General features: G+C 46.1%; 1 pseudogene across 1 annotated transcript; it reads right to left on the bottom strand.

The window, feature by feature from the left end:
• Nucleotides 1-1,294: 1,294 nt before the first annotated feature.
• On the bottom strand, nt 1,295-8,155 carry LOC309659589 (small ubiquitin-related modifier 2 pseudogene; annotated as a pseudogene). The gene is made up of 2 exons: nt 8,130-8,155; nt 1,295-5,848 (listed from the first exon to the last, which is right to left on the bottom strand). The product of its transcript is annotated as a small ubiquitin-related modifier 2 pseudogene (transcript).
• Between the last annotated feature and the right edge of the window lie 2,893 nt (nt 8,156-11,048).

Here is an 11,048-nt window from a genome sequence, read left to right on the forward strand (position 1 = left end):
TTCAAGATCAAGGTGCCGTCAGGGTTGGTTTCTGGTGAGACCTCTCTTGCTGGCTTGCAGACAGCTGCCTTCTCACTGTGACCTCACGTGGCCATTCCTCTGTGTGCACACTGAGAGAGAGCTCTGATGTCTCTTCCTCTTCTTATGAGGACACCAGCCCTATCGGACTGGGCCCCCACCCTTATGACCTCATTTAACCTAAATTATCGGGACTTCCCTGGCAGTCCATGGTTAAGACTCCATGCTTGCAACGCAGGGGGCCCGGGTTCGATCCCTGGTCGGGAACTAAGATCCCACATGCTGCAACTAAGCACATGTGCCGCAACTACTGAGTCTGTGTGCCGTAACTAGAGAAGCCCGTGCGCGGCAACGAAGACCCAGCACAGCCAAAATGAATAAATTAATTAGTTAATTAATTTAAAAAATAACCTTAATTATCTCCCATAAGGCCTTATCTCCAAATAGTCACATTGGGGGTTAGGGCTTCAACATATGAATTGGGGCAGGGGCGCTGTGGACAGACACAGTTCAGTCCATCACAGCCCTCATCTTTAAAATGAGGCTCAGGATATTGTCCCTCTCACAGGGATGTTATGAGATGAGGTGATACAGGAAAAACTTAGAACAGTACTCAGCCCATGCTGGGGACACTATGGATCCCGGACTGATTGACAAAAGGCTAGACTCTTTCTTGACAAGCTCACTAGGCATCTCTCCCTGGATACCCCGAAAGCCACATGAGCATAATCTCATCCTGTCTACTTCACACCTTCCCCAAACAACCACAAACAAGTCCCACTAACCTCTTCTGTTTCCCAGGTCAATTTCTGGCCTTACCATCTAAGGAAGCAGAGCCCACGCTGGAAAAATGGGAGGCAGCTTGGACTGACCCTATCCCTTCCTCCTCTACTTCCACCTTCTACCCCTCTGTCACACACTCTCTGGAAAAGTCTCTCTGCTAAGTATAGAACAAAGGCCTGGCACTTTTTCACCTGGCACTGAAGTCCCATTCTGCCTTCCTGATTTCCCACAATATTCCTAACATGGACATGGGGTGACCCAGGGCTCCCCGAACAGCACCTTTTCTCTCCTTGGTCCTCTGCCTGGTCTACCTCTTTCCGTCCAAGTTCTCCTCTGTCCGGTGGGCTCCTGCTCACTGTTCGAGGCCAGGCTGGCCCATCACCTCCTTCGAGGGGCTCTCTTCTTCCTCATGGTTACCAATCACCTACGATGTGTGAGGCATTACATTATGCAGTTTCTTTTATTTATTTATTTATTTGTTTGTTTGTTTATGGCTGCGTTGGGTCTTTGTTGCTGCGCGTGGACTTTCTCTAGTTGCGGGAGCAGGGGCTACTCTTCATTGCGGTGCGTGGGCTTCTCATTGCAGTGGCTTCTGTTGTTGCAGAGCATAGGCTCTAGGCATGCGGGCTTCAGTAGTTGTGGCTCACAGGCTCTAGAGCGCAGGCTCAGTAGTTGTGGTGCACAGGCTTAGTTGCTCCGCAGCGTGTGGGATCTTCCCGGACCAGGGCTCGAACCCGGGTCCCCTGCATTGGCAGGTGAATTCTTAACCTCTGTGCCACCAGGGAAGTCCCATTATGCAGTTTCTAATTCAATTTTTCATTTTATATTTACACCAACTTTCCTATGTTCTATAGTTTCCATTTAAACCATAAAGAGACTGAGTAGTTTGCCAAGGTCAGAGGGCCACTGCCTCATCCCCCCAGGCTGGATCTCCAGTTGCTTTCCTAGCCCTGGATTGCCCGGCCTCCCAAACAGAACCTGTCACTCCATCTTCAGAGCTGGTGCAGGCAGCCCACGGGTATGACGCTTATCACATTGTATTCCAGGGAAGAGAGGACAGCTGTACCTGCTACTAGAGGGGACAGCTCCTTCACAATCACGTTCCCATGGCCCAGTCCAGTGTCTGCCTAGAGGCAGAAGACTAGTCAGTTTTGGAGGAATCCAACGTGGGATACAGTGTCTGCAGGAATCCCGAATGGAAGACCTCATGTCCCATCCTGACCCAGCGTCCCATCTTCTCAGAGTCTGTTGGTCCATTTAGTGTAGCCAGGGATGGTCATCATTACCATACTTCTTGGGGGAGGTAAGGAATGCACACTGATTAGAGACAAGCCCTGATTTAACCAGCATTTAAAACTGCCTGCTCTGTGCTGTGTAACATCCGGGGCTGAAGACAGGGAGAAATGCAAAGGCGGAGAAGCCACAGCTTCCCCAGACTTCCGAGGCGCACAGGGAAAGAGGCAAAGGGGTCAAGCAAGAAATGAATACTGCCGGCCAGGGTGGAAGGGTGGTGCTGAGCCTCTGGCAGGAGCCAGCATCGGGCTTCCACGCTGGGATCCGAGAGTTTCTGTCTGGGCTGCTGCTAAGTCACAACTGTGATGTCTCCAATGGGGTCCGAGAGTCTCGCTTTATAAGTACGTACTGTATTCATTTGCTCAGGCTGCCCTCACAAGGCACTGCAGACTGGCTGGCTTACACAACAGAAATGGATTCTCTCGCTGTTCTGGAGGCTGGAAGTCTGAGATCAAGGTGTGGGCAGGGCTGAGACCTCTCTTTTTGGCTTGCAAGTGGCTGCCTTCTCACTGTGTCCCCACATGGTCTTTCCTCCACGTGCAAGCATCCCTGGTGTTCCCCGCTGTCCTAATCTCCTCTTCTTATAAAGACACCAGTCAGGGGGCTTCCCTGGTGGTGCAGTGGTTGAGAATCTGCCTGCCAGTGCAGGGGACACGGGTTCGAGCCCTGGTCTGGAAAGATTCCACATGCCGTGGAGCAACTGGGCCCGTGAGCCACAATTACTGAGCCTGTGCGTCTGGAGCCTGTGCTCTGCAGCAAGAGAGGCCGCGATAGTGAGAGGCCCGCGCACCGCGATGAAGAGTGGCCCCCGCTTGCCACAACTAGAGGAAGCCCTCGCACAGAAACGAAGACCCAACACAGCCATAAATAAAATAAAAAAAAAAAAAGACACCAGTCATATGGGATTAGGCCCCAGGCTAAGGACTCCCTTTTAGGGTAATCACCTCTTTAAAGGCCCTGTCTCCAAATACAGTCCCATTCTGAGGTACTGAGGGTTAGGACTTCAACACAGGAAGTTGGCGGGGTGGGGGTGGGGGGGCACAATTCAGTCCATAGCAAGTATCAGCTCCCCACTACTTCTTTTTTTTTTTTTTTTTGGCCGCACCTTGCGACATATGGGATCTTAGTTCCCTGACTAGGGATCAAACCTGTGCCCCTTGCACTGGAAGCGCCGAGTCTTAACCACTGGACCGCCAGGGAAGTCCCGCCACCACCTCTTCTAACTGTGAAGAATAAACACACAACAGCTGAGGATTTGTAATCAGCATCAATACCCTTTCCCCATCGTGTTTGGGTCAGTTTTCTTATCTGAGTAACTCTTTGTTGGATTGAATTGAATTCTTTGGTTGGTTACAAGGGTCACTGAAGAGGTATCTTCTCTCCTCAGAAGGCTTTCTTCTCTTCCTTTTGAAAAGGAGGGGGAAAATGTGTTATGGAGACGTCTAAGTGTTTTCTTTTAAAAAGCCTGAGAGTGAAGGACAATAATGATTGTGGAGCTTTAGAATCAAAAAAGTGTAGGAGCCCCAGGGAGGGTGGGGGGAGCACCACGTCCAGGGCAGGAGGCAGAGACACCCCAGCTTGGGAAAAGCACCCTTTTCTCACAGCGTTCTGAATATTCTGAATTATTGCATGTCTGTGACTCAGCTCTGTCTATAGGTGCCTTTCAATAGCTGCATTATTCATTCCTCTCAGCATTTACATTTTTTTTTCTTTTTTTCCTTCTAAAACAAGTGTTGCTTTTATCGTCTCAAAACTTGTGGTATGTAGAAAGCAACATCCCAGGCTCTTGGAATCCCTGTTATTGCAAATGATTTTCTTTGATTGATCAAACCCCAGTGTTCTAACATATAAATTGGTAACTGAAAAACATTATAAATTGCAGCTACCCAGGCTTTTTTCCCCATGAATTCATTTATCACACCTATATTATCTGGGGACAGCTGATGGAAATATAAAAGGCTCACAACTATTTTTCCCCTATTCGCTACTCCAAGATAATTCCTGATTGGAAATAAAGAGCTTGGACATTGTTGCAAGTCCTTTCTAACAGCCAGCTAATAAAGGACAAAATAATCCCTCCTGGTCAAAAAAAAAAGTGTTTCATGTAATAAACACTAGTTTTTATCCCAAAGAAAAAATGTGTACAAAACAGGACTAACTGGTACTTTGCAGAAGTGGGTCACATGGAAAAAAATATCTGAGCATAAAACAGCTGTGTACCTTGATGGTATCAATATTATTTTTAAAACTAAAGAAGTTTCATAAGTGAATTTTGTTTCTACTTGACTGACCTTCTACATTACTTTCCTATTGCTGCCATAACAAATTACTACAAACTTAGTGAAACAACACAAATGTACTATCTGGAGGTCAGAAGTCTGAAATGGGACTCACGGGGCTAAAATCAGGGTGTGGGCAGGGCTGCATTCCTTTCTCGAGACTCCCGGGGAGAATCTGTTTTCTTCCCTTTTCCAGACTGCTGAGGCTGCCCATATTCCTTGGCTCATGGGTCCCTTCCACCTCTGGCCAATGGCATCTTTCTCATGCTGCGTCACTCTGACACTGCGTCTGTGCTGCCTCCTGCAGAGGCTTTTAAGGACCCTTGTGATTATATTGTGCCCACCTGGATAATCCAGGATACTCTCCCCATTTCAAAGTCAGCAGACCAGCAGCCTCATTCCATGTGCAATCTTAGCTCCTCCTTGCCACGTAACATAACTTAGTCACAAATTCTAGGGATTAGATAATGGACATCTTTGGAGGCCTTTATTCTTCCTACTACACCCACTTCATGGGAAATAATGAAAATAAGGTGCATTTCAGGGGCCGTGCGTGGTTTTTTTTCTTTTTTTTTAAACAAGAACTTTATTTAAACAGCAAGACGCTTGACTTGAAGGGAAAAGTATCTAGGATTCATTTCTTTTAGAGTAATTTATCCCTACTTAAAGAAAGACTGCCCTACATGTAACAGCTACGTACAAAAAAGTAATAAAATTGTCCTTGGTTTTACAATGATAAATGAAAAACATTAAAATTCTCCAATCGAACAAGGTATGCAAGAATTTTTATGTTGTTCTTTTTTTGTTAAACAGTGAGAGCAAAATAACTTACTGGAATATAAAGATAAGAGCTGAATGAGCATGCCACTAATGGAGAAAAGGGGGTATCTTCACAGAACCAGTATTTTTCCCCATTCCATCTCCATTTGATGTCGATCAAAACATACCGTTGGCCGTTTAGTCAAAAAAAAAAAAAAGGCAATATGCTTGTGCACATACACCAGTTACTTTAGGTACAATAAAGGAATGGGGAAGGGGAAAATGAAAGAATAGAGAAACTATACTGTAGTAGTAAGGATGTGGTGGAACCAAATTGCGGTTTTCTAATTGAGAATGTCTTCTTGGTCCGGAGGAACAGAATTCTGGAGTAAAGTAGCAGGTTCCCTCTTTAGTAGACACCCCCTGTCTGCTGCTGGAACACATCAATTGTATCTTCATCCTCCATTTCCAACTGTGCAGGTGTGTCTGTTTCATTGATTGGCTGCCCATCAAATCGGAATCTGATCTGCCTCATTGACAAACCCTGTGGTTCACAATAGGCTTTCATTCGTTTACTAAGTGGTGTGTGCCTCTTAATCTTAAACAGCACCACGGAACCATCCTGCTCCGCCACCTTCAAATTAATACGATCGTTGTTCTCAGTCTTGACTCCTTCCTTGGGCTTTTCGTCAGATGCCGGCGACAGGGATTGCAAACTCACTCAGGTTTGACACTTGAAGGGAGAGGCAGTTTGTTTGTTGAACAGGCATTCCAGAAGGCTCCTCTGCAGATCAAAACCACAGTGAGATATCACCTCACACCTGTCAGAATGGCTATTATCGAAAAGACAACAGTTAACGAATGTTGACAAAGATGTGGAGAAAAGGGACCCCTTGTGCACTGTTGGTGGGAATGTAAATTAGTGCAGCCACTGTGGAAAACAGTATGGAGGTTCCTCAAAAAATTAAAAATAGAACTACTGTATGATCCAGCAATTCCTTCTCTGTGTATTTATCTGAAGAAAATGAAGACACTAACTCAAAAAATATATGCACCCCCATGTTCATTGCAGCATTATTTACAATAGCCAAGACATGGAAACAACTTAAGTGTCCATGGATGGATGAATGGATAAAGAAAATATGGTATAGATATACAATGGAATATTATTCAGCCATAAGAAAGAATGAAACCTTGCCATTTCAGACAACATGGACGGACCTTGAGGGCATTATGCTAAGTGAAATAAGTCAGAGAAAGACAAATACTGTATAATCTCATCTACATGTAGAATCTAAAACAAAACAAAACAAAAACAAAAAACCAAGCTCATAGATATAGAGAACTGAGAACTGATTGATGGTTGACAGGGATGGGGAGTGGGAGGTATCAGTGCAATGGGTAAAGGGGGTCAAAAGGTTCAAACTTGCAGTTATAAAAAAGATAAGTCCTGGGGGTGTAATGTAGAGCATGATGACTATAGTTAATAATACCGTATTGTATATTTGAAAATTGCTAAGAGAGTAGATTTTAAAGTTCTCATCATAAGGAAAAAAATGTTTTGTAACTATGAGTGCTGATGGATGTTTACTGGACTTGTTGCAATCATTTCACAATATATACAAATGTCAAATCATTATGTTGTATACTCTAAACAAGTATAATGTTATACGTCGATTATATCCCCCCCCCAAAAAAAAAAAGATTAGGCTGGTCTGAAAAAAAAGAGGTTCCTGCATGGCTCTTACACGTTTCCTTTGTTAGGCCCTGTGTTTTGAATAGGTGTGTGTAAAGGGAGGCTCTGTTCAAATTAGATCTCTTGAAGAAAAATCTCTGGGGAAAATGTCTTCATCAAAAATTGCTACTATCCGAGCCCTGGTCTGGGAAGATCCCACATGCCGCGGAGCAACTAGGCCCGTGAGCCACAACTACTGAGCCTGCGCGTCCGGAGCCTGTGCTCCGCAACAAGAGAGGCCGCGATAGTGAGAGGCCCGCGCACCGCGATGAAGAGTGGCCCCTGCTCGCCGCAACTAGAGAAAGCCCTCGCACAGAAACGAAGACCCAACATAGCCAAAAATAAATAAATAAATAAAAGAAACCATGTTCTCATGTGAAAAATTTGAAAAAAAAAAAAATTGCTACTATCTTAGGTTGGTCTTGCTCATTAAAATACACTTACTTGGGACATAGAAAAGAGAGAGAGGGGAGCTAAGGGTCACAGGTCATGTTCCGGGGGGCAGGAGCAGAGTTGGAGCTTAGCCTGCAGGGAGAGCCCTCGGCATCGACAGCATGTGGGGAGGAGACAGGCTGCACGGGATGGAGGGAGAGGTCTCCCTGCCATGTGGTCTCAGCGAAGGCCTCAGCCCACCCCGTGGGGAGCTCAGAGCGGGGCTGGCCCTTCAGGACAAAGTGCGGTGGGATTGGGGGTTCACTGGATGCCAGCTGCCCTGAGAAAGGGGTGTATCTTGTGGAGGCAACTTTCTGGAGTGAAACCAGTTTCCAAAGAAGGTGCATAGCCGCGAGCTGTCAGTGGACAACCTTCCCAGCAACTGGAGGAGAGAATTCTCCCGTCCTGAAGGGGAATTCAGAGTCTACATGAGCTTCTGCTCTCCTGGGCAAGCCACTAACCTCTCAGTGAAGGGGACCACCACCTGTCTGGCCGGAAAGACCCCCAAGGCCTGTCTATCCTTCTGCACCTGCTCCGTCTCTGCCCTGGGCTTCTGTGATCTTACCTCTCAAATAAGGGACTTCTTTTGATGTTGAAAAGTGACAACTCTCTCACTGAATCAAGCCCGTAAATCTGGTTTAGTTTGGCACTCAGTGTTTTAAAATTTTAAGACTTTGTTGCCAATATGGAAACAATTGAGAGACTTCCCCAAAATTCAGGTTTCTGGATTTTTTTTTTAGAACGCAGATCTGGCCACACTCAGCCTAAACCCCTTCAAGACCACAGTCGTCGGACATGTCACAAGCCCACCAATGTGTCAAGATCCTCACCAGGCCTCCAGCCCCTGGGAACACATGCTAGATTTTGAAAAATATTCAGTTATTTAAACGTGGCTTCTAAGTTAATGCTCTTTTGTTTTTAACGTCAACAAATCAGCTAACCTTTTATGAAACCCCAAATGAACAAATCTCTCAATTACACATGCTTTGCTAAGTAGTGAATATGAATTTTTTTTTTTTTTTTTTTTTTTTTTTGGCTGCATTGGGTCTTCGTTGCTGCGCACGGTTTTTCTCTAGTTGCGGCGAGCGGGGGCTATTCTTCATTGCAGTGCACGGGCTTCTCATTGCAGTGGCTTCTCTTGTTGCAGAGCACGGGCTCTAGTCGTGCGGGCTTCAGTAGTTGTGGCACGTGGGCTCAGTAGTTGTGGCTCGCGGGCTCTAGAGTGCAGGCTCAGTAGTTGTGGCGCAAGGGCTTAGTTGCTCTGCGGCATGTGGGATCTTCCTGGAGCAGGGCTTGAACCCATGTCCCCTGCTTCGGCAGGCGGATTCTTAACCACTGCGCCACCAGGGAAGGTCCGAGAATATGAATTTGAAAGTGAGGAGGAAAGAAATCAAGCCCAATGAAGCATACTCCGTCCAGAACAATCCCCCAGCAAATGGTATCAGTGGATATGAGTAACACTTTGATTTTAAAGAAATCAATGTCAGTGACATTTGTGACATGTTACGGAGTAATTGCAATGTTTGTTATGGATCAAAACCCTTAGTGTGAAGCAAGAGTAAGAAATGACATTAAAAAATATTCTTTTGCTAGAGAGCACTCTATCTGCAAAGCCAAGCTACTCAAGGTAAGGGGCAAGTAGGAGTTTTGACGTGTTCCCTGGTGATTTGTGTTGACATGTGACTTATTCTACATCTTAGAGTCATTTTGACTCAGCACATGAGCCACCATTGGTGCAAAGCCTTCAGCATTACTTGTCTCCACTGTGAGGGGGCCTACTATGAAAATGGCATCGCTGGTAGATGGGAGGGATTGTAAAGATGCTCTTGGTGGCCTTCACTCTTTCCTCCTTGTTAATGGAACACAGATTTTGCTCAGGTGGAATGCGTCCAACCCTGGCACATCCCCAGGGGATGGATCCTGATTGAGCTAAACATGGCAAGGATATCACATTCCATTTTGATGGACGGTTACATTTCCAGCTTCTCTTGCAGCTATACCGGCCAACTGTCCTAGTCTCTTTACTGACACTTTAGGAAACCTGCTGGGGTGCTTCTGAAAAAGATAATTTGTTTCCTGGTAAAAAGGGACAAATGTAAGAAGAGGGCTTGCTCGTGGCTCTCTTCCCCTTTCTTCCGGAGCTGTGGCAGCCACCTTACAACCATGAGGTGACGACCATTACACGAATGAAAAACCAACCAGGGTGAAATGAAAAATAGAGTCTGAATACTGGATGACACGGATGATCACCTGAGCCATCCCTGTAAATGCCTACTTCCAGCCTTTTTGCTGAGACAGAGGTATATTATCTAGTTCATTAAGTTTATATTTTTATACATTTTAAATTATTTATTTAGATTTTCTATTATGAGCAGCTAAGAATATTCCTAACTGATGAAGAATTTTGGAGAGCAAAATGCACTTAATGTCACAAAAGGTAAGATAATGCCCTATAACTTAGAAAAACACTTTGCCTGTGTTAACAATGAACTTTGTTCTATTATGGACACCTTTTCAACCCAAATCCTATTGTGCACATACTTCTTGGTTACTCTGAAGTGTATCAGAGTCTCAGGACTTAATGCTTACCTATGTACCACGTTGAGGACTTCCTTCCATTCATTTTTAACTTAACGATTGGACAGGGCACTATTCTGGAATTTCCTATAACGTGGTAGAGCAGAGAGCACAGTCCCTGATGCCAGAACACAGACCAAGGCTTCATCATTTGTTGTTTCTCATAATCCACGTCTCCCTTTTATTCCCTGTCTTTCCATCCTTTCTTCACCTCCCCCTTAACTCCATCATCAGTTTCTAACACCCCCTGAACCTGCTTCCCTGAAGGTCACCAAGGCCCTTCTAGTCAAATCCCAGGGTCTTTTTTTAAATTTACCTCTATTTTTAAAATATTTATTTATTTATTTTCGGCTGTGTTGGGTCTTTGTTGCTGCGCGTGGGCTTTCTCTAGTTGCGGCGAGCGGGGGCTACTCTTTGCTGCGGTTCGCGAGCTTCTCATTTCAGTGGCTTCTCTTGTTGTGGAGCACGAGCTCTAGGTGTGTGGGCTCCAGTAGTTGTGGCACGAGGGCTCAGTAGTTGTGGCTTGCGGGCTCCAGAACACAGGCTCAGTAGTTGTGGCACACGGGCTTAGTTGCTCGCAGCATGTGGGATCTTCTCGGACCAGGGCTCGAACCCGTGTCCCCTGCATTGGCAGGCGGACTCCCAACCACTGAGCCACCAGGGAAGTCCCCCAGTGTCTTAATTCCTCTCCACTCCAGGGTCTAGTTCAGTGCTCACCGTGGGGTCCACTGAAACCCAGCCTCTTGCCTGGCTCCTTCCCCAGAGCCTCACGGCCTCAGAGAGCTAATCAATGCTGAGGGCTTTGGGCATCCCCTCTTCATTAGAAGTGACCAAAAAGCAGTGGACAGACACCTCTCCCTGGCTGGGTGGCCTTGTGTGAGTCATTTAACTTCTCTCAGCTTTAACCGATTAGCCTGTGAAACAGCTGCTCCACGTATCCATAAGAGGCACGTTTTGGGGCGCCTGCTCAGCCCACACCCACTCTTCTGAGCCCTGCTCCCACCCATGGCCTGGTCAACCGTGTGTGTGCTACGTGACCCCGATGAACAGATTACTGGACTAGTGGGGGATGCCCAAAGACAGCTGATACATTGGCTGCTCAGTGACCAAATGTGTTCTTTTTTTCTCAAAAACCCAAGCAAAGAGCCCCAGAGAATGGTGGGCATGGGAAC

Source organism: Balaenoptera physalus, assembly GCF_965194825.1.
Source record: "Balaenoptera physalus genome assembly, chromosome: 4".
NCBI classification, from domain to species: domain Eukaryota; kingdom Metazoa; phylum Chordata; class Mammalia; order Artiodactyla; family Balaenopteridae; genus Balaenoptera; species Balaenoptera physalus.